General features: G+C 32.4%; 1 protein-coding gene across 1 annotated transcript in view; it reads left to right on the top strand.

Annotated features, from left to right (window-relative positions):
* Positions 1-19,903, top strand: part of Sarm (sterile alpha and armadillo motif) — an 85,324-nt gene that overhangs the window by 34,548 nt on the left and 30,873 nt on the right. The gene's annotated exons all lie outside the window — the stretch shown is intronic.

Below are 19,903 nucleotides of genomic sequence, written 5' to 3'. Positions count from 1 at the left end.
ATATTTAATACTAAATATTAATTTGCAATCATGAAAATTTTTCTCGAGAAAAAAAATTCTTTTTTTGGCTCTATTTCTATATAATTACGCGACACTTTGCACACTCGAACGCGTATACTGGAATATATATATAAATGCACGCCCAACTCGTTGTCGCCGTGCTTCCTTTTCGCTTTCCGCTTATCGTTTTCTTTCCGGAACATACTCGTCGCAAGTAAGAGCCGTCGTCGTCGTCCGGAATTAATGTCGTCGAGACGCCCGACCCTGATTCATCGACGCCTACTAGCCGTCTACGCTGTCGATCTTCCTGACAACCAGGATCCGCCGCGTAAAAATCCTCGGTTCTTGGAATAGATACGGAAAATGTCTCTGCTCGGATGTTCTTTTAAATAAATACTCAGTTAATTAGGGGTTGCCATATACAATTTATTATAATAAATAAATACAACTCACATATTATAAATAAATATATTAATTTTATAAAAATTAATTATAGCAAGAATTGACCTCTATTCATCGCGATACATCTGACACGTGATATATACGTATACGTATGTCCCATGCGTGTATTTATCACGTGTTTTTTCTCCGGATTTCGCCATCGATCACCATATGTCGCTGACCACGGCGGAATTCGCTTCCGCTCTAATTTCGTGGCGCTTCGTCGGAATTTTGTCTTGGCGAAAAAAACATCGATTAGTATACTATTTCTTACACGTGTATGATTTCTTGACCTCTTTAATCCGATGCAATTTATCAAAGTCATTATTCGCGCCTTTCAAAAACCCCTTAGAGACTTTTCTATCGTGATGTTCGCGAAAAAGAGATTTTCTCGGAAAGCACGGTGAAAAATGATCACGTTTGTGTTTCTCTTTTAAAACATATCTGTAAAAAAAAGGTTACGGATGTATACGCAACGTTCTGACACATGTGTGGTTCGAGGAATGCATCGCCAAATACAATTTCACTTTTCGAATGAATTATACATCGTTCCGAGAAAAATTCTTAAACAAATTGAATTTTAAAAAAATTAAGTGTAAATGTCATAAAGAGCAAATAGATGAACTCTCTGTTTAATGAAGAATAATTTTTAGTTGAACCTTGAAACGTATGACAGAATACAAGTGACGTGAGCACGTTGCATTTTGAAATTGTGTATTATCAGTTAACGAATATAGATCCAGTATTTGCTATTATCTAAATCAGATTAGATAGATGATCATGAAACTTTGGCGTTATCTTTATCTAGATAATAAAGATTATCTATATAAAGATAACGCCAAAGTTTCATGATCATTTATCTAATCTGATTTAGATAATAGCAAACACTGGATCTATATTAATCTAGCTGATAATACACAATTTCAAAATGCAACGTGCTCACATCACTTGTATTCTGTCATATCTATAGATATATTTAAAACAAAATCATCTTCATCTTACCTAATTGTAAGATGAATTTGCATATTTTTATCTCATCTTTAGCTAATTTAAAAATCATCCAAGCACAACACTATATAGATCACTACTATTAATTAAAAAAAAATTGCCTTCTTCGCTCTTTTTGAAATTACGGCTAGAAGGAATAATCGTACAAAGTCATACTTATGAATGCAAATTATATTTCACCGTGCTCGGCGATATCTCACCCGTCGTTCTATGCATGCTTGTACAAAGGGGAACACTTGTCACCCCGTATGTTCGCTCCGCTGACATTGGCGTTCTCGCGGTTAGATCGAATCGATCGTGCCGCGAATCGATCTCGTCATCAATTTACGGCGCGGTGGCCGGCCTCTAACCGACCCTACCACGACGTTCGTCCTGTCCAGCTTCCAATGATCGGCGTTCTATCCCTCCTCGGGATATCCTGCGATACATCCCTCGCGAGTTCGAAGGTCACCGGTAACAATCGCCGCTGTCCGGTGTTCCCCTGAAGAGAGGATCCCGTTCGTTTCGGTCCCCAGGAGTAGGGAGGCTATATATAACATCGCCGCCGACGCGCTCTCCTTCAGTATTCTCGCGCGCGTCCATCCGGATGGTACACGGACTGTTGCTCCCGATTCCCTTCGTTCGAATTCCTTCGAGTAGGTCTCTTCTTCGCGCTTCGACCGGACGCGTGAAGATAAGCGCGAAATTCTGGAACGCGCAATTGCGCTGTTTTTTATTTTGAAGCTGAACGTATTTCCTTCGACAGAGATAAGAAGGAAGAGACTGGATACGATTCTTTAACACTGAACCGACGACTTTGCGGTTTTTAATAAACGGAATCTGTTTGACAAGCTAGAGCTTGTCAAATAGATTTGATATCTAAGTAAACATTAAAACGGGGTTTTGGAGTAGTGACACTCGAATAAGAGGAAATCTATTTGGCATTCTAGTGTGCGTCAATCTAGAAGAGCTGAATCTCTACGCAACGGGCTCTTCAAGATATCTTTGCGCTTTGATGCATATTAGCAATCTTATTCGGCATTATTGTACACATCATATGATATACTTGAAGAATCTCTTCAGCTATAGGAAACTTTATGTAGCAGAGGTAGAAGATCTTGCTGTGACTCTGATAACGGGAACTACTTATTGTTGAGTTTTTGCTCGCGACGAAGATCCGTCTGAATACGTTAAACGTTTCTCAGATTGCTGTCCGTCAAATATTGCCGATGATTTCCTCAGCGGAGTTGAGCCAGAAGAATAATTTGATACAAAATTTGGACATGATCGCGATACTTCGAGGTGAAGCGTGCGGATAAGTACGTTTGATAGAGAGGAGCGTGTTATTCTTGGCGCGAAGTGTCACGTCGATGTTACACGGAAGACGACTGTCGATTGGATGAAAGAAGACTTCGGACTTCGAATCGCGAGGAGGAAGTTCAGCTAAAAGACAGCTAGCATAACAATGGTCGTCAACAAGATCAACATGTCGTCGTATTCCGCTCCGCTGCGTACCTTCTTCTCGGGTCTTCACACGAAGGTAAAACAATTTATAAACGTGACAGAACATCATATAATTGTTTCGGATTTTATATAGAAAGCTTTTAGAAATATTTTATATTAAGCTTTTGATTCTTTAGAATAATTAACATTTTCTCGTACTTTGAAACAACCGTAATTTAATATATATACCTATTGGAGTTAATTTAAGAAAATTTTACATGGTTCTAAAAAATTATGTCTTAATAAAAAGATGTATATACGTGACAGAACATCATATATTTGTATCATATTTTATATTCAGCTTAATTCTTTAATCATTAAAATTTCCTCTCGTACTTTGAAACGACCGTGGTTTAATATATTGGAGTTAATTTAAGAAAATTTTACATATTTCTAAAAAATTATCTCTTAATAAAAAGATGTATGTACGTGACGGAACATCATATATTTGTATCATATTTTATATTCAAGCTTAATTCTTTAATCATTAAAATTTCTTCTCGTACTTTAAAACGACCGTAATTTGATACATTGGAGTTAATTTAAGAAATTTTACATATTTGTAAAAAATTCTGTCTTAATAATCTCAAAATTAATTGCTCGGATTGAAAGAGAAATCCGCCTGCTCTACCTATAATGTTTACTTCGTAATATCTCGTTATTTTTCTTACGATTCGAAAGCCATATATCGATTTTATTTTCATGAAAAAAAAGACATTAAATCGCTCGCCAAATCTGCATAAAAAATAAATTATAAGAACATATTCTGTCATGACTGATCCGTTGTATGTTAAGTGATTTCATATATTGATAATTATGACATAGAAAAATCTGTTGTGCTACAAACCGATCATCGATTCACGAGTCGAAACTGAATTGAATAATTGAATCGACCGTGTCTATTTTTTTCAAAGCGTGATACATACGAAAAGCTTTTCTTTTAAAAATAATTGGGGATGAAGCGAAGGAAATATGTAGCAGACACGTTGGTATACGACATATATATTTTTCACGACGATATTTTTGGCGTATCGCCATATTTATGCGAGCTGCAATCTTTTTTTGGTTGATGCCGAATTCAGCGAACAGCTGGTAGTTACTTATGTAATGACGACCGAGTCTCTCTGCTAGTTTATTAAACTCTCGTTTTCGCAGCTGCGAAAATGATACTTCTTTTTTCTGTCAACGCAAACGTCACTGAGAATTACAGGCATGTCATTTTATTTATCGCGAAATAAAAACGTCAATTATAAATTTCGTATGTTGATACAAAACAGCCTTTTGGGTATACATGCGCAAAAACAATTTTGCGCTATTTACAATACTGCAGAATAAGTGGTTTTTATTTAAGAATATGATGCTTAATAAAAATAATTTTTTGTAAGATTTAAAAAAAAAATGAGTCGTATTAAATTAACTTAATCAGTCATATCAATTAAGAAATAAATTTAAATAAATGAATTTTTGTATAAATATTATAAAAGTTTTTAATATTTATTAACTTTTTATGTAATATACATATATTAAATATTAATTTTTTCTTGTAACATTTTTTTAGCATTATTAATTAAACATTTCTTTATATATTTGTATTTAATATTTATTGAGATAGTTATATTTGTATTTATGTAATCTGTGTGTGACACATTAATTACCAATGCATTATGTATAAATATGTTACTAACCATAATTTATTGAGTATTCACAGAACATATCGACTATTCGATTCAGATATTTTCTATGGCTATTAATTTGTCTATGTTGTTTACCTTGACTTATCACAATTTATTAAAGACGTTTTATATCTCTAGCTATAAATCTGTATTAATATTACTGAATTAATCGCATAATGCGAAGACAGTATGTGGAAATTCACATATATTGAAGGAATTATGAGATGTATCTATACTTATGGAAATATGCAATAGTTTTCTCGCGAATTGTGGTAATTTCACGCTGTGCAGCCTTGTATTTAGGTCTCATTAAACTTCGAGTGATTTCCTCGTAGTAGAAAGGAATTTATTTCATCTCGTTTCGTCTCTGTTAGTGTCTTCTTCATGCTCCGTTTTTTGTTCAGTTTTATCCTAACATGTTGTTAATAACAATTCAATGTATATTAAATATTGTTATTGAAATGACAATGAAACAATGAGTGAAGGGAATTTATATAATATATGATAAATTCATAATATATAACAACATAACTAATAAAATTTTTTATAGTTATAAATTTTTAGCAATTAAATAGAGATTTTATTATATTTTATTATGTCATACAAAGAAAAAAAAATATCGATCACATTTCTTTTAATTTAAAGATTTAACATCTATACGATTTAGAAGCTATCGCTTCTTTTAGACCACTTTATGACAGAACTTTACTACATATTGTTTTAACTAGAAAATGTGCAAAAAATCTTTTCTTATATATAATTTCCAGGACAAAAATTGTTATTGATAATTCCGTTTATAATTGTCTGACTAGGAATTTTTTTGGCAGACAATTAGAAGGCGACATGGGACACGTGGGGTCGCATTGTTGAATTGAATAATAAGAATAATTACTACATATATATTGTTTTAAATAGAAAATGTGCAAAAAATCTTTTCCTATATATAATTCCCAGGACAAAAATTGTTATTGATAATTCCGTTTATAATTGTCTGACTAGGAATTTTTTTGGCAGACAATTAGAAGGCGACATGGGACACGTGGGGTCGCATTGTTGAATTGAATAATAAGAATAATTACTACATATTGTTTTAAATAGAAAATGTGCAAAAAATCTTTTCTTATATATAATTTCCAGGACAAAAATTGTTATTGATAATTCCGTTTATAATTGTCTGACTAGGAATTTTTTTGGCAGACAATTAGAAGGCGACATGGGACACGTGGGGTCGCATTGTTGAATTGAATAATAGGATGGCTCGTGCCACGAGTGACGATCACTCTCATTAAACGAATGCCCCATGGCCGTTGGGATGACATTAATATCAATGTATCGCACGCAAGAGAGAATAGGATGCTCGCGGCGGCATTTCGTTCTTCCATGCACGCGAAGCGAGACCTCGAATTAGGAAAGCTGCCGTCGCGGCTCGTGTCCGAAATAGCCCGAAGGAAGCTGAGAGTCTTTATAAGCCGTGGCCGCTTCCTCCCGAGGCTTACATAAATCACCCTTCTTCAGCCTGTCATACTAGTTCCCGGTCATTCATAATTTCAGTCCTAGAGGCAATAGTACAAAGTACTCACGTAGTACAAATATATTCTGTATTTATATTTTTAAGATCAACTTATTTCTTCTTTTCTCCTGCTTTTGTTAGAGAAATATTGTCTCGAGTAATATTTTTATTGCGTACGAAATTCACACGTGAAGAATCCATTTGTATAACTATACAAAATATTTATATCATCCAAACTGATACATAATTTAATGCAAAATTTTTAATGATTTTTCTTCAAATTTATGTTTGATTTGAAATTTTATTCAAGATTCATTTTACTTAAAAATTACCTAATTTATTTATCTATACATGTGAAAATTTAAAAAATTCTCTGATTAAGATTTGTATCTAAAGTATTTGAAATTTTATTTTATACAATTTAAATGACTTGTCGAATAGTCGCTTCCATTCAAATAATTACATAAATTTTTTCTTAGCTACGATCGGAATTAATTCAACACGTGCTCCGATTTCATTGAGTCGTTGAAGTAATCGATCAACCAGACCGGATCGAGTTTTTCTTATTGAGTCTGGAAAAGAGCTGAGCATTCTCAAAGACGCGCGGAGAAGCACCGTAAAAGAGACTGGTATAAGAGAGGCATAAAAGATTCATTTTGCTGGAGAGGTGACCCTGCCGACCCGGCATCCGCTCTCTGTAGGCGGCACTTTCGGATCTTTTCTCTTTGCACTCTCTCTCTCTCTCTTTCATTCTCTGATCCTCTTCGTTATCTGTCTTTGTCCAGAAGCGTTAACTAGAGAGTCACGCATCTGCGAAAATTTTAATATTAAAAGTTTTATCATCAAATTCAAATATTGGAATATTTGTAGAATATCCAATTGTTAAACATTATTATGAAATGAAATTAAGTTCACTCAGAAATAAATATTTTTATCGGCTCTCAATATAAACAATATAAATATGATGTTTTCTAAATCGGCTAACAGAGCCAAAGAACGAAAAATTGCGAAAATTAATTATTCGGAAATTAAGTTCAAGTTGAGTGAACTTTTATCTCGTCTTTCTGGAAATTATGATATTTATGCAGAAATAAAATTTATTCTTATGCAGATTATAATGAGCTTCTAACCAGCAAAAAATGTTTTTATTTTAGCAAAGTTGATAATATCGAATTATCAGAAAATTATTGCATACTTTATAATTGTACTTTAAAGTGTTCTTTTAATTACAATTATATTTTTATGCAAGAGTTTTCCTTCATTCTGCATCCTCGAGGTGAGCATGTGTAAAACAAGAAATTGACGGAGGTGGTAATCTCGTTGAGACAATCAAGCAGTTGGTCATTAAGTATAACTTGCGTTAAATTGCCGAGAGTTGAGAGACGGAATACTGTTTTTTTTCGTATGTCTTCGAAGAAATGTATTTACATTTCTTAAATATCTTTTCCTGATCGAGATCTCTGTTTTAATTTGGAATTTAGAATTGTTCTTCATCATATACATCTCTCTTTAGATTTGTTGTATTATGTTATGAATGAATTTTTTAATTCATTTCAGAAAATTGTATCTAGACTTAACGCTATGATTATTATCATGCGACTTAAAAATTAAAAAAGATGATTAGTATAATAAACAGTAATTTACAGTGTGATATTAGCATAAAATTTATTCAAACATTGTAGAAATTTAAGATTATATGTAGCATATAATTTTTTCTGGCTTTCTTTGATTCTTATGATTCATACAATAGAATTAATATGTGTGTGTGTATTATAATAAAAATTGCAAAAGCGGAAATCAATTTATTCAATAGACAATACAATAGGAACTATATCGTTCTTAACTAACAGTGACTTCGGTAGAAATGCAACGGAAATATCATATTACAAGTAGTTACTCTTCCCTTTTTATTACTTTATTTGTTGTTCGAAAGGATATACTAATAATACATCGAAAAAATATTTCCGGGAATTTAATCGCGTCTTATAAAATCAACGTGACGCTTTCTTCATAAGCTTCCGCGTATCCGATCGGAAACCGGATGTATTTAATTTGTAGCTGTAATATGAAATAATAATCGACGATCTAGAGATTGACAAACAACATTCATATTTAAAGATCATAGTCTAATTGTTGCAGTCCTGATTGACTCAAGTGAGTCTGTATAAACTTATGATTGTTGTCACTTGAAAGCTAAATTAGAGCACTATAATAGGATGACTCATGAAACTTTCTCAAAAACTTATTTAGAAATATATTATACTTTATAGAAATATCTAATCTAAATCGTACTTTTTTTATAGCGTCATAAATAATCTGATATTTGGAAAAAATATTAGAAAGTATTAGAAATATTTCCGATTTATATAAAGGAGAGCAAAAAGGTGATCAATAGAGAATATACAATAGTGAAAGATAGTATTGAAAGATTAATATGCATTCTTGATTTTTATTCAATATGCTTATATACATAAATGCAATATTTTAATAAAATTATCCAATAATCCTTAACATTTAATTCGATTTTTATAAATGTGATAAAGAAAATGATCAAGCAATTTATTATAATGTTTAATATAATTAATATCAAAGCTGTGCAAGCAAAGTTAATAATCTTGCAGCGATAAAATCTGTATAATTATTACGAAATCATATATCATAAAAAATAGTGAATATCTACAGTCATCGAAATATTCTTTTTTTAAAGGTCACTTGTGTAAATCTTATAGAATCAGTAAATCTTAAAAAAAAAAAAAAATCATTTCGCATCGCCGTGTGAAACTAGCATTTTTGAAATCAATTAATTTCGCCAAAAAAAAAAAAAACGAGTTCGCCTCATTTCTACCTACATGTGTATATTTACATGGCTCACATATATCGAATAGGTATTATGGCACGATGTAAATCTGACTGGCTAATCAACCGGTCGGTCGCGGCATCGAATATCGCCTTCACGACATATAGCCTAGTCGTCGAATCGTATTTCTGTTGTCGTAGAAATGTCACGCAAATCGTACGTAATGCGACACGTGCGCGTCCCTATAGCTTCGAGAATATTTTATTCCTGAATCATCGGTTTCAGAAAAAAAGAAAATATTGTTGATTATACTTAATATAATACGTGTTTAATATTTATACGCTGTTTTATAAATATTATATGTGTATTTGAAATATACCTATGTACATAATTTTTATATATAAGATGAATTATATAATATATGTATAAAAAAAAAGAGCATAAAAAAGTACACGCACATTTTGACACAGAGAAAGATCAATTTATCATTGACGATTCAAGATCGATTTATCACTCGTGCGAGGAAACGAGTTATATCGTCGTTATTTATCGAAATGAGTCTCATGATTTCTTTTTTGTATTTTCTATTCAAATTTCAACTTTAAAGAAAATGAACGTTGTTTTCCTTTTATTAATAATTAAATTCATAATTAAAACAAATTTTGTGATTTATGCAGTATTTCTTATCTATTAATCTCGTTAAACCATCTCAATATAATTTAGTATTTATATCTTTATTTTAAAAAGAAAAAATCAATTACTTTTAATTTACCCGACGAGTATAATTTTATTTTAAGATATATAACTTGTGAAGTTAAATTTGCTTCGACTTACGATTTTACTTGTATTTACACTATATCGAGAACGTTCGTAAATCCATGTTTAATTGCGCGTGAAAATATTATCAAAGTTATATTCTTAATTACTTAGACTCGTGTTGCGCGTGGGTACTTATATGTTTATCCAGCATTTTTTTTACAGATGCAATTAAGGTATTTTTTTTTTTAGAGGATCGACAAGTTTAAAGCGCATCCCGTTAGCGTTGCATTAACGCCCGGATCATTTAATATTACGAGAATTGCACGTGTAATAACGGAATGCGGTCGATTATTTCGCCGTGATATTTTGAGACAGAATTTCTGGTGGAATTCAGGCGTCTCACCGACGTTTTCGCGTATTTTTGGACGTAATAATATTGACGCACGCTAAAACCACCGCGAGATTTTAGAGCGGCTTTTCTCAAGGACGCTTTTCACGTTGTATTTTTTACTTTTTTCTGTAATTAAAACAGCTTCCTACGTTCTGGATTGTCTTTAGAAGAAAAATGATTTTTTATATGATTTGTTTGAGATTTATGAAAATAAGATTGGATAAATTTCGATCAAATTAAATAATATTACTTTCAAATAAAATTGTGAAATTATATTAATTTAGAAAACATATATAAGAGAAGCAGAGAAAGATGGAAAAATGATAAAAATTTTTTCATACATTAATTTAAATATAAGATTATTTTCATTATTTTTTACCATCTTTTTTTAATTATCCTTGATACTGGCGCTTAAATGTGCACTTAAATACGTCTTTAATTGTTGTAATTATAAATTCAAAAAGTTTTACATATGCTCGAAGGAACTTTTTGCATAATCGCGTTTATTATACGTGCAATGATTACCGGTATTAAATACAGACTGACAATAAGACATAAGTCGGATGAAAAAAAAGCAATTGACTAGTGTCCTTGCGAACGAAGGAATCATTTAGCGGCGCATCTATAAGGACTAACGATCCTGCAGGCGCAATGTAAATTAATATTCTAATGTGCTGACATAACTCGTTTCATATAAATTTTTTTCCCGCGATAATGTTAATTGGTCTTCGTCGTCTCTATGAGCAATTAATTTTTCGAAACTTAATGATTTCTTTAATTACGTAACGAAGCTGTTACGATGAAAATAAAAAATACAAATTATTGCAGTAACAAATCAAATTATACTTTATGATTGTGGTTTTAAAAAAAGAGCAGTAATTTATGAAAATTTTATTTACACACGTATTATGTTCACTGTCCGAGAGATTAAAGAAAATAATACAAAACTCTGTACTTTAAGAAAAGCTTTTTTAATTTTATTTCGTAGACAGATCTGAATTACTTATTTTTAAAATAAAAAGAACTGCATTTTGTTATTGCGGAGATAAAAATAAAAATTGTTTCTTACTTTGTTATAAATATCAATCCCTTAAATATCGTTTAAGTAATATTATATTCGTTTATATTATGAATAAAAATTTTTAATTATTTTTACATCTAAATCATTTCGGCTCGTATATTTGGCCTACTTTTCATGTTTTATTAATTTTAAATTTTACACGAACGTTGATTTGTATTTTTATCGTTTAAGTAAACAAATATATATTAGGCGATGGCGCGAATCATGTTGGCGAGTTTCTGTATCAGGTAGCGTCTTGTTGCATGTTGCATCGTGAGTGCAGCAGCGAATCCCTGACGTAATCGGGCGCGATCGTGCGGTCGTTTACATCGTAGGCAGTTTACAGGATCTCATTTCGCTTGGATCTTCCCCTCGTTCTCTCCCAGTACTTCTTTTGCTGCACATTTTTATCGACGCACCTCAAGACTCGCAGGTTGATAATCTGCCTCGAATGGCGCCGTCACTGATTAGCGACACCCACGCACTTTTCGCGTCTTCGTCTCTTTGTTCGTATCGTCTCGTCTCGTTTCTTTTGCTATCCGGTAAATATGTACGAGTTGTTTGGCAAATGACGATACAACCGTTATTCCGGCCTGTTTATTATTCGCAATTAAAGAAACAAGCCGAATAACGAGAGAGAGTGTCGTCTCGACGAAGTACATAACTACCTTTTTAAATACAACCGCGCGATAATTTTTTTTTTTCTATTGTACTTTATCTGAAATTCGGGTAGAGAATTGTGATACGAAGAGAGATGGTGAATATAAAATTTTAAGGCGCTAAAAGACTTAACTAATTTTAAATTTTTTACACACTAAAAGATATTAATTTGCACACACACAAATACATGTAATAACAAATTCCAAGGCTTTATATATTTTGATACGAATTTTTTGAAATATATATATATATATATATATATATATAATAAATATATAATTATAATATTTGTTATTTTAATATTATGTACTGCTTTTTAATAAGTTTATACTTTTAGATAGACGTACTATTTTATGTACACACATATCAGGTATATAAATTCCTGCTTAATTGATTTTATCGTAAATAATTTTTGTTTCGCTGATTGTTTATCGCTATAATTTAATCTGCGGAGAAAAAAATACAGAAACAGTGCTTTCCATCGGCGATATAATCCGTTTAATATCTGGTCGTCGCGTGACGTCCACGGTGGGCGTAAAACATCGGGGCCTCGTGATTAAAAGAGGGTCCGATCTTGTCTCACCTATTCATATTGTAATTCGTTGCACGACTAAAAAAAAGCATCGTTTTTTCCTCTGTTTCAGGTGAGTGCTCCTTTAATTTCCATTTGAATCGTCGGTAGACTGGATCTCCGCCGTTTTTTGCCGGAGAGTCCTTTGTGCCGCGGCGAATTCTGTCGTCTGGGTTTGTACAAATGCGTATTTTTTTTTTCTTTTGCGATTAACTGACTCGCCGATTTTTCGCGTCGACACGAATGACTTTCCAAAAGATCATTCCGTGTCAGATAATCTCCAGAACGTGCGTGAATCATTTTTAGCTCCCTCATTCTTCCCTTCAAAAAAATTCATAGAGGTATTTCTTTGTTGCAAAGTTTGCACGAAGCATATGAGAAGGTTTGTTTTATATTTTTATATGATAGCAATCAGAACTTAATACATCACAATTGATATTTAAGATCGTATCGATTCATCATATTAATTTTGTCAGATCTGAATTTTTTATGCGATCAAGAGAGGGTTTTTTGTTGCGTTGTATTTATATGTGAAAGTTAATGGACTATCGTTGGTCAAGTAATTTTCTGGTCATCGTAACGGTGCAGCGATCCGTATTACTGTCATGTACGCACAATGTAACGACATGCAAGGCAAAGACGGGCATTCCACTTTCGCAAAGTCGTCGCGATGACTCACGAGTACTACGCCTTTTTCGCGATGAGTACATTCGAGTACATCTCTCGCGTCAACGTGAATTTATCAAGTATCTTCTTTTTCTGCTATTTTAAAATTAGAATAATTTATCTGATTATTTTATAGCAACACTCTAATTTTAAGTGTAAATTCAAAGTGATATTCCAGTTGTCTCATTTGTTTTTTTAATTAATATTATACATATATATAAATAAATATATGGGGAGAATTTTCTCCCAGAATTTACCTTGAAAATCACGGTAATCGTAGGATAATATGGTATTAGAAAATTTTATGAGTTTTTCTGATTAAATATTTATCACGAAATAAAAAATATCAATATGTACATAGTAAAATCAATCGAACATATTTTATATTTTCTTGTAGTAGATAATAATATTTTTTGGTATCATAATTTTCAGGTAATAAATTCTCTCTGTGTAGGAAAGAAAGATACATAAAGCTAGATATATGACAAAATAAATACTAAAGTAATATGTATAATAAACATAAATATTCGCAAAGAAGCAGAGTGTCAGAGCTGTTTTTCGGAGCATAATTGATCACGTATCGTCGACAGAACACACGAATAGATACACTGTAAAAAAATGTGTAATGTATTACACAAAAATATGTAAAATTACATAAATAATAAGTGTAAAATTACACGATAAATAATAAAAATATTTACTTTTTCATTAATTATCGTGTAATTTTACATTTATTATTTACGTAATTTTACATATTTTTGTGTAATATATTACAAATTTTTTTACAGTGTATCTATTCGTGTGTTGTAAAAATATGTAAAATTACATAAATAATAAGTGTAAAATTACACGATAAATAATAAAATTATTTATATACCTTTTCATTATTTATCATGTAATTTTACATTTATTATTTATGTAATTTTACATATTTTTTTACAGTGTATGCAATAGTAGTCTCGTCTACCGATTTCGAGGTGAGAGGTTGAGGAAAGGGAGTCTGCGACTTCTCTCTCTCTCTTCCTCTCTTTTACAGGGCTTAACCATGCTCGCGCGGCTGGAATTCCTTCGTGACTCATCGGCATTCGCCGTCGAGGTTACCCTGAGCCTCCCGACTAACTGGGAACCCGCGTGTCACGTCGTCTCGTCCGCTGCGTTTCCATGTGCGATGTCGCGCTCACGAATGGCGTGAGTCACCTCGGCCGAATTTCTGCCCCTTTCGATATTATCGCCCTTTGCGAAAGTCTCTCTTTTGAAAACGGCGATGCGTCGAGGATCAATCACGAGCAACCGCCTTCTCGCACGCGACGTGAAAGGTGGCCTTCGTTATCGTCTTATCGTCTTTTAATCTCTTTGGATATTTACACGCTCTTGCGGCACACGAAATATAAATTTTGCAGAATTTCTCTACAGGGTTATTAATCCAATTATTATTAGCCACAAATAAACAGATAATTATTACACAATTCTTATCTTGAAAAAATCAGGGTGTCTAGCGGTCAGAGAAAAAAATGAATTTCTAGTCTTGGAAAAGTCAGGGAATTTTTGTGTTGAGTCTGCTGGACACCCTGACCTTTTTGCAGAATATTTGTAGAATACTTTTAAAATAGATAATTTTACAATATTTGTAATAACAGCTAGTAGAGTTGTCTATATTTCGAATATTCTTGAAGTCATATATTTCAATATTCTCATATTTGTTTTCGCACAAGATATTTTTTTACATTTCACATATCTGTAAAATGATCTCTGGGGAATAAATTTATTTGCTCGTTAATTGCGAATGCGAGCAGCAAGTGCCGTTCTTCTTTCCTCTGCAGCTGACGACCGAGGTGATTGACCCTTTCCCCGAGTTCGAAGCAGAAGGATGTCAAATGACCGCATGCATTGCGTGTTCTTGATAACGCACAATACGATATAGGCGCGCGCTTCTCTCGGTATCGTAACTGACGACCTTGAACTTCCTGCTACGAATGATTCACGAGTCTTTCATTCATTCTCTCGTTCATTCAAGCCTGTCCCGATCGCCCCGAACAGTTTAACGCGGAATATATGCATTCAAATATATATAGCTTGTGTTTTGTGATTTTCTGTGGACCACCAGTCTTTAGAAATTAATATAAGAATTTCTCCTGCGAAATATCTGTCTTTCATGTGTTCAAAGAATTGAAAAAAAAGTTAAAAGAATTTTAATTTGTCTCAAGGCTTTTGAAAAAATCTTGACGAAAAGAATTATCGAATTCTCTGGATTTTAATATGCATTTGAGAATTGATATATTGGCACAAATCGATCTTGTCATGATTATGATGATGAATTATTTATTAATATAAATTAATTATATGAATTAATTATATTAATTAATAATATATTATATTATATTATATTAATTATATTTCATTAATTTATTTATAAATATATATCGGTCTTTGTAATTTTTTTTATATAACATAGATTATTTTGATCGGACGTGATTTCTGCCCTTGGTTCATCGATAAATATGTAATTAACAAATGATTTCCGTCGCAGCTATGACATAATACGTATTTTCAGCGTATATATATTTTCATAGTCGCGATTGCAAATTTTTAGCATGACAGATAACATAAAAAGAGAGAAAGAGAAAGAGAGACAAGATGAATCACTCGTCTCTTCTCAAGTATGCAAAGATATCTCGGAGGTACGCGCGTATGACTCATCGACCTGACAACTCGTACGATCACCTGCGCACAGGTATGAAGCAAACTCGTATACTAGCTCTACTTATGTGAAAAAAAAATTTAATCAACAAGAGAGGGACGGAGAACTTATTTCGCAAAATCGCGATGATTCAAGTCATGTAATTTATAGGTAGTGGCTTAAAAAAAATCTATTTCTGATATAATTTCTAATTATATAATTATTTATTAGTTTTATTGTAAAGGTACAAGATTAGCACTTAAAAAATTACTAATAAGAAATAAATTTATTATCTTTCCCTATAAATTAACATCTGATCACTAATTGAGATATCGTCGATACAAATAATTCTTTCATAGACGTAAATATTCGAGATAAATGCACGATGTATTATCGTCGAGAAATTCAAGAGCGATAACGATAGTAATTAAATTGCTCAGTGTGTGACGAGGTAAATTAATAGAAAAATCTCTAATGACTCACTCGCAATCAGTTTCTCTCGTCCACGCCTCGCGAATCGTCCGCTAACGAGCATCTTCATGTTAGACGGATCATCTTTTTCCGCGAAAGAATCACAGCGCCCGGCTGTAAATAGCGACACGAATGAAAATATTATTCCCCTTCTCATGCTCGCGCGTCTGCCTTATCACCGTCTCGCAGAAAATTACGTACACAAGTACTCCTCCGATAAGAAACCGTGAATCATAGCAACGAGATAGAGTTACGCGTGTGACCGGTTATTATGAGACTCGTTATGTATATATAATATCATTACGTTGGGTTACTTATATTACACATAATCGATTAAAAAAAATCAGTTCAGAAATATACAGAAAGAGGAGAAGATTATTACGATATATGCTATTTGCGTTATTCGAATGACTGTTGCATCATTAGTTTCCCGATGCATTGGTTTCGTCGAGCGTTCAAGTTTAGTTGCAGAGTGCGTATTGACTAGACTGGTCGATTGAAGTGCACCTCGATTTAGACGCAACCGCAATTTAGAGTGCAACCGCGAGGAAGTTGATGCGCTTTTAAGTCTGTCCAGACACGCAAGACGATTAAATTCAATTTCTGTAAGAGATCCCGCAAATATAATGTTCGAAGCGATAATTCATATACATCCGCGCGCGGATATATCGCATCTTTAATTTTTTCAAGTATGAAAATCAAAAACTGCAACTAATAACAAGTAAATAATTATCCGTGAAATAATTATCAGTAATTTTTAGAATTAAAATAAATTAATAATTATTCTAATTTATTATATTTTATTCAATATATTTCTTATATAATTTTATTCTTTATTATATGCGTTTATTCCAGTTATTATTTACATTCTTTATAGATTATTTATTATACAGTATTGCGCGATCGAATTCTTTTGCGAAAGAGAGAAAATAAATTCTCACGAACGCGATGTAACCGTGAAAGGGATAGGAGGGATATCCACGTCAGCTGATGCGATATATCGAAGAGATAATTATCTAGGAATGAAAATTCTCAGGACGGTAAATGCCTCGCGCGCAACAACGGAAAAAAAGCAGGTATATCTCCTTGAGTTCCCTCGAGTTATGTCCGGCATCCTAATAGAGCAACTCCACCTGTCTGCTTGCGCGATCTTTAGATTGGCGGGAGAGAGGTTCGATGCATCGGATGCTATGCGAACTATTTAGACCAATCGATCCGAGTATGTATACTTAGGTATTTTATTTTTCATTTTTCTAGCGAGATTTTTAATTTTCGACTCAATTTTCTCGCGCCAATATTTATGCCAATTTTTGGCTCCACACAGCTACCATTTGACAGCTCGTTACAGAAATTTGACAGCTTATAATTATTATTATATCGAGATTTGGTAACCAGAGTAATTTTAAAAAAAATTTGCAAATAAATTATATTTAATATATTTATGTACATATTTCAGTCAAAAATATTCTGTCAAAAAAAAAAAGAGACGTTGATTGTGTAAAGATATTTATTTAGGTATTGATATCGATGCGAGATATTTAAAGTAGACGTAAGTTAATAGTTGTAAGTCATATTTCCGGAAGGCGAATGTTTCATCTTCGTAGATGAGTCAACTCTATTTTTGAGGGGCTTAATTTTTCTTTCATTCGTTTGTACATTAGATGACACTGAGATATCTTCCTTATGTTTTTGTCGAAATAAGAAATTGCTTCCTGGTAGACTGTAATATTAGAAATCTCGTTGGACAAACGGTGATTTACTTACGACTTCCTAATCGTCGATCGTGCTTCAACAAGAATCATGTCATCCTTGACTTTCGAAAGTGAGTCATTAAAATAGTCGCGAAAAATATGACACATATTTGTTCGTCTTTCTCAAGTCCAAGTTCAGGGTTTCCACTTTTTTAAATTGTCAATGGACGTTGTAAACAAGCTGAAACTTTCTCTCTTTCTCTTTTACATACACACACGCATATAGATAATACAACTTTTCATAACATTTATATAAATTTAATAAAGAGAAAAAAATACATTTTATAAATTAATAAATAAATGTTAATTTTTATCATTATTTTCTTATAACAGAATGTACATATTTTTTTATTGAATTCTTATTAAAAATAATAAAACTAATACAAAAATAAAAATATTAATATATATTTGATCTACATTAAATATTTAATAATTATCCTTTAAATATCTGGGAAATATTTTATTTTTATCAGATTTTTTATTTTAAATGGAGAGAAATATGTTCTGTGTTGAAGATAAACATTTAAAAATATGTAAAAATCATATTTTTATGATTGAGAAATTTATAGAGCCACGAAACGCGAGAAGTGTCGAAATAGCAATTGCATCATCGATGATGCATCTCGCATTGACTATCCCGCTTTTATTTGTTCAATTTAATGGCACGCGGTAGTACGATCAGTCTCTTACATCATCGGTTGAATGAATGGACCAGTGGCTGTTTGCGACTGCGCGTAGTAACTACGTTTAGTTAATAAGAGGAAACGTGGATTGTTTGCGGATATTGATGCTTTATATAGCTTTATATAGCTTTATGTAGCGCGTGTTGATTACGTGTCGCTGTCGATTCGACACGGATTGCATCGACAATATAAATGACCAAAGAAATAACACGTTAATCGGCCCGCGATTCCAGGTATCCGGGAATAAAACATGATTAACGAGGCGCCGCTCGTGTTTATGGCAATGCCATATTGGGAATCATGCGGAAATCGCGTTTCAATTTTCAATGTACTTATATGAAATTGCAAATTGCGGGTTGTGTATATTGAAAAAAAATAGAAAAATGAATTAATAAATTAAAGATATGAAAAATTAAATTATAGAAGAGAGTAAAGATTATATCATAACTACAAACGTAAAAATAATAAGTATACAAAATTCGAGAAACTATATCTGAATTTTCTTATGAAAAAATTGTGAGGTAAAATTTGTATGAAAAAAATTATAAAAAATATAAAAAAATGACTGGGAGAAAAAAAGTTGAGTTCAAAAATGCTTTTAATTTCTTTAACATATAAATATCTTCTAATTAAAAAAGTCCCACTTTCAGAGGTCTTTTATCAGGCCGCGAATCCGACAGGCGTTCGGAAAACTTCTTCGACGAAGCGACCGCATATTTGCCCGTATTTACACATTGAATACCTTTACCGAGAATATCGTCATTCTCTTCTCTTCACTCTTCAGCTACACATGCGGTGAATCATTCGCGCACGTACGATTCTCGGAAGAAACCGCCTATTACGTGTGTCGCCATTATGACGGCCCCTCCATTCAGACTGGTAGATTCAGGCAAATTTACAGTCCATCAAAATGCAAATACAATTGAAAGATTAGCTGCGATAGTAGTACATTCATGATTACATCATCACCGAAAGAATGGACCAACGGTTACTCATCCGAAAAGAAGATGGAAAAGATAGAGAAAATTCAAAATTCAGTTTTATCTCGCTTAACAATTAATATTAAAATTAAATAAGGGGGAAAAGAGAAAAAACTATATAGGAAAAAATTTATCGTTACTTACAATTTTTTCACAATTTTATAAAATAGTGAACCCGTGTCTTTCATATTTCTATTAACTGTTTTTATACAGTTTCTTGCTTTATCTTGTGAAATAAATCGAAGAATAGTGTTCAGGTGTCTCTATCTCGAATCTGTCACTATTATCTCACCTCAGGTGACATTTCGCTCTCCAAACGATTA

This window comes from Nylanderia fulva, unplaced genomic scaffold, assembly GCF_048542155.1.
Source record: "Nylanderia fulva isolate GAGA-0341 unplaced genomic scaffold, ASM4854215v1 Scaffold22, whole genome shotgun sequence".
Lineage (NCBI taxonomy): Eukaryota > Metazoa > Arthropoda > Insecta > Hymenoptera > Formicidae > Nylanderia > Nylanderia fulva.
The sequence above is the reverse complement of the archived record's forward strand: the minus strand, read 5'-3'. Positions and strand labels throughout refer to the sequence as shown.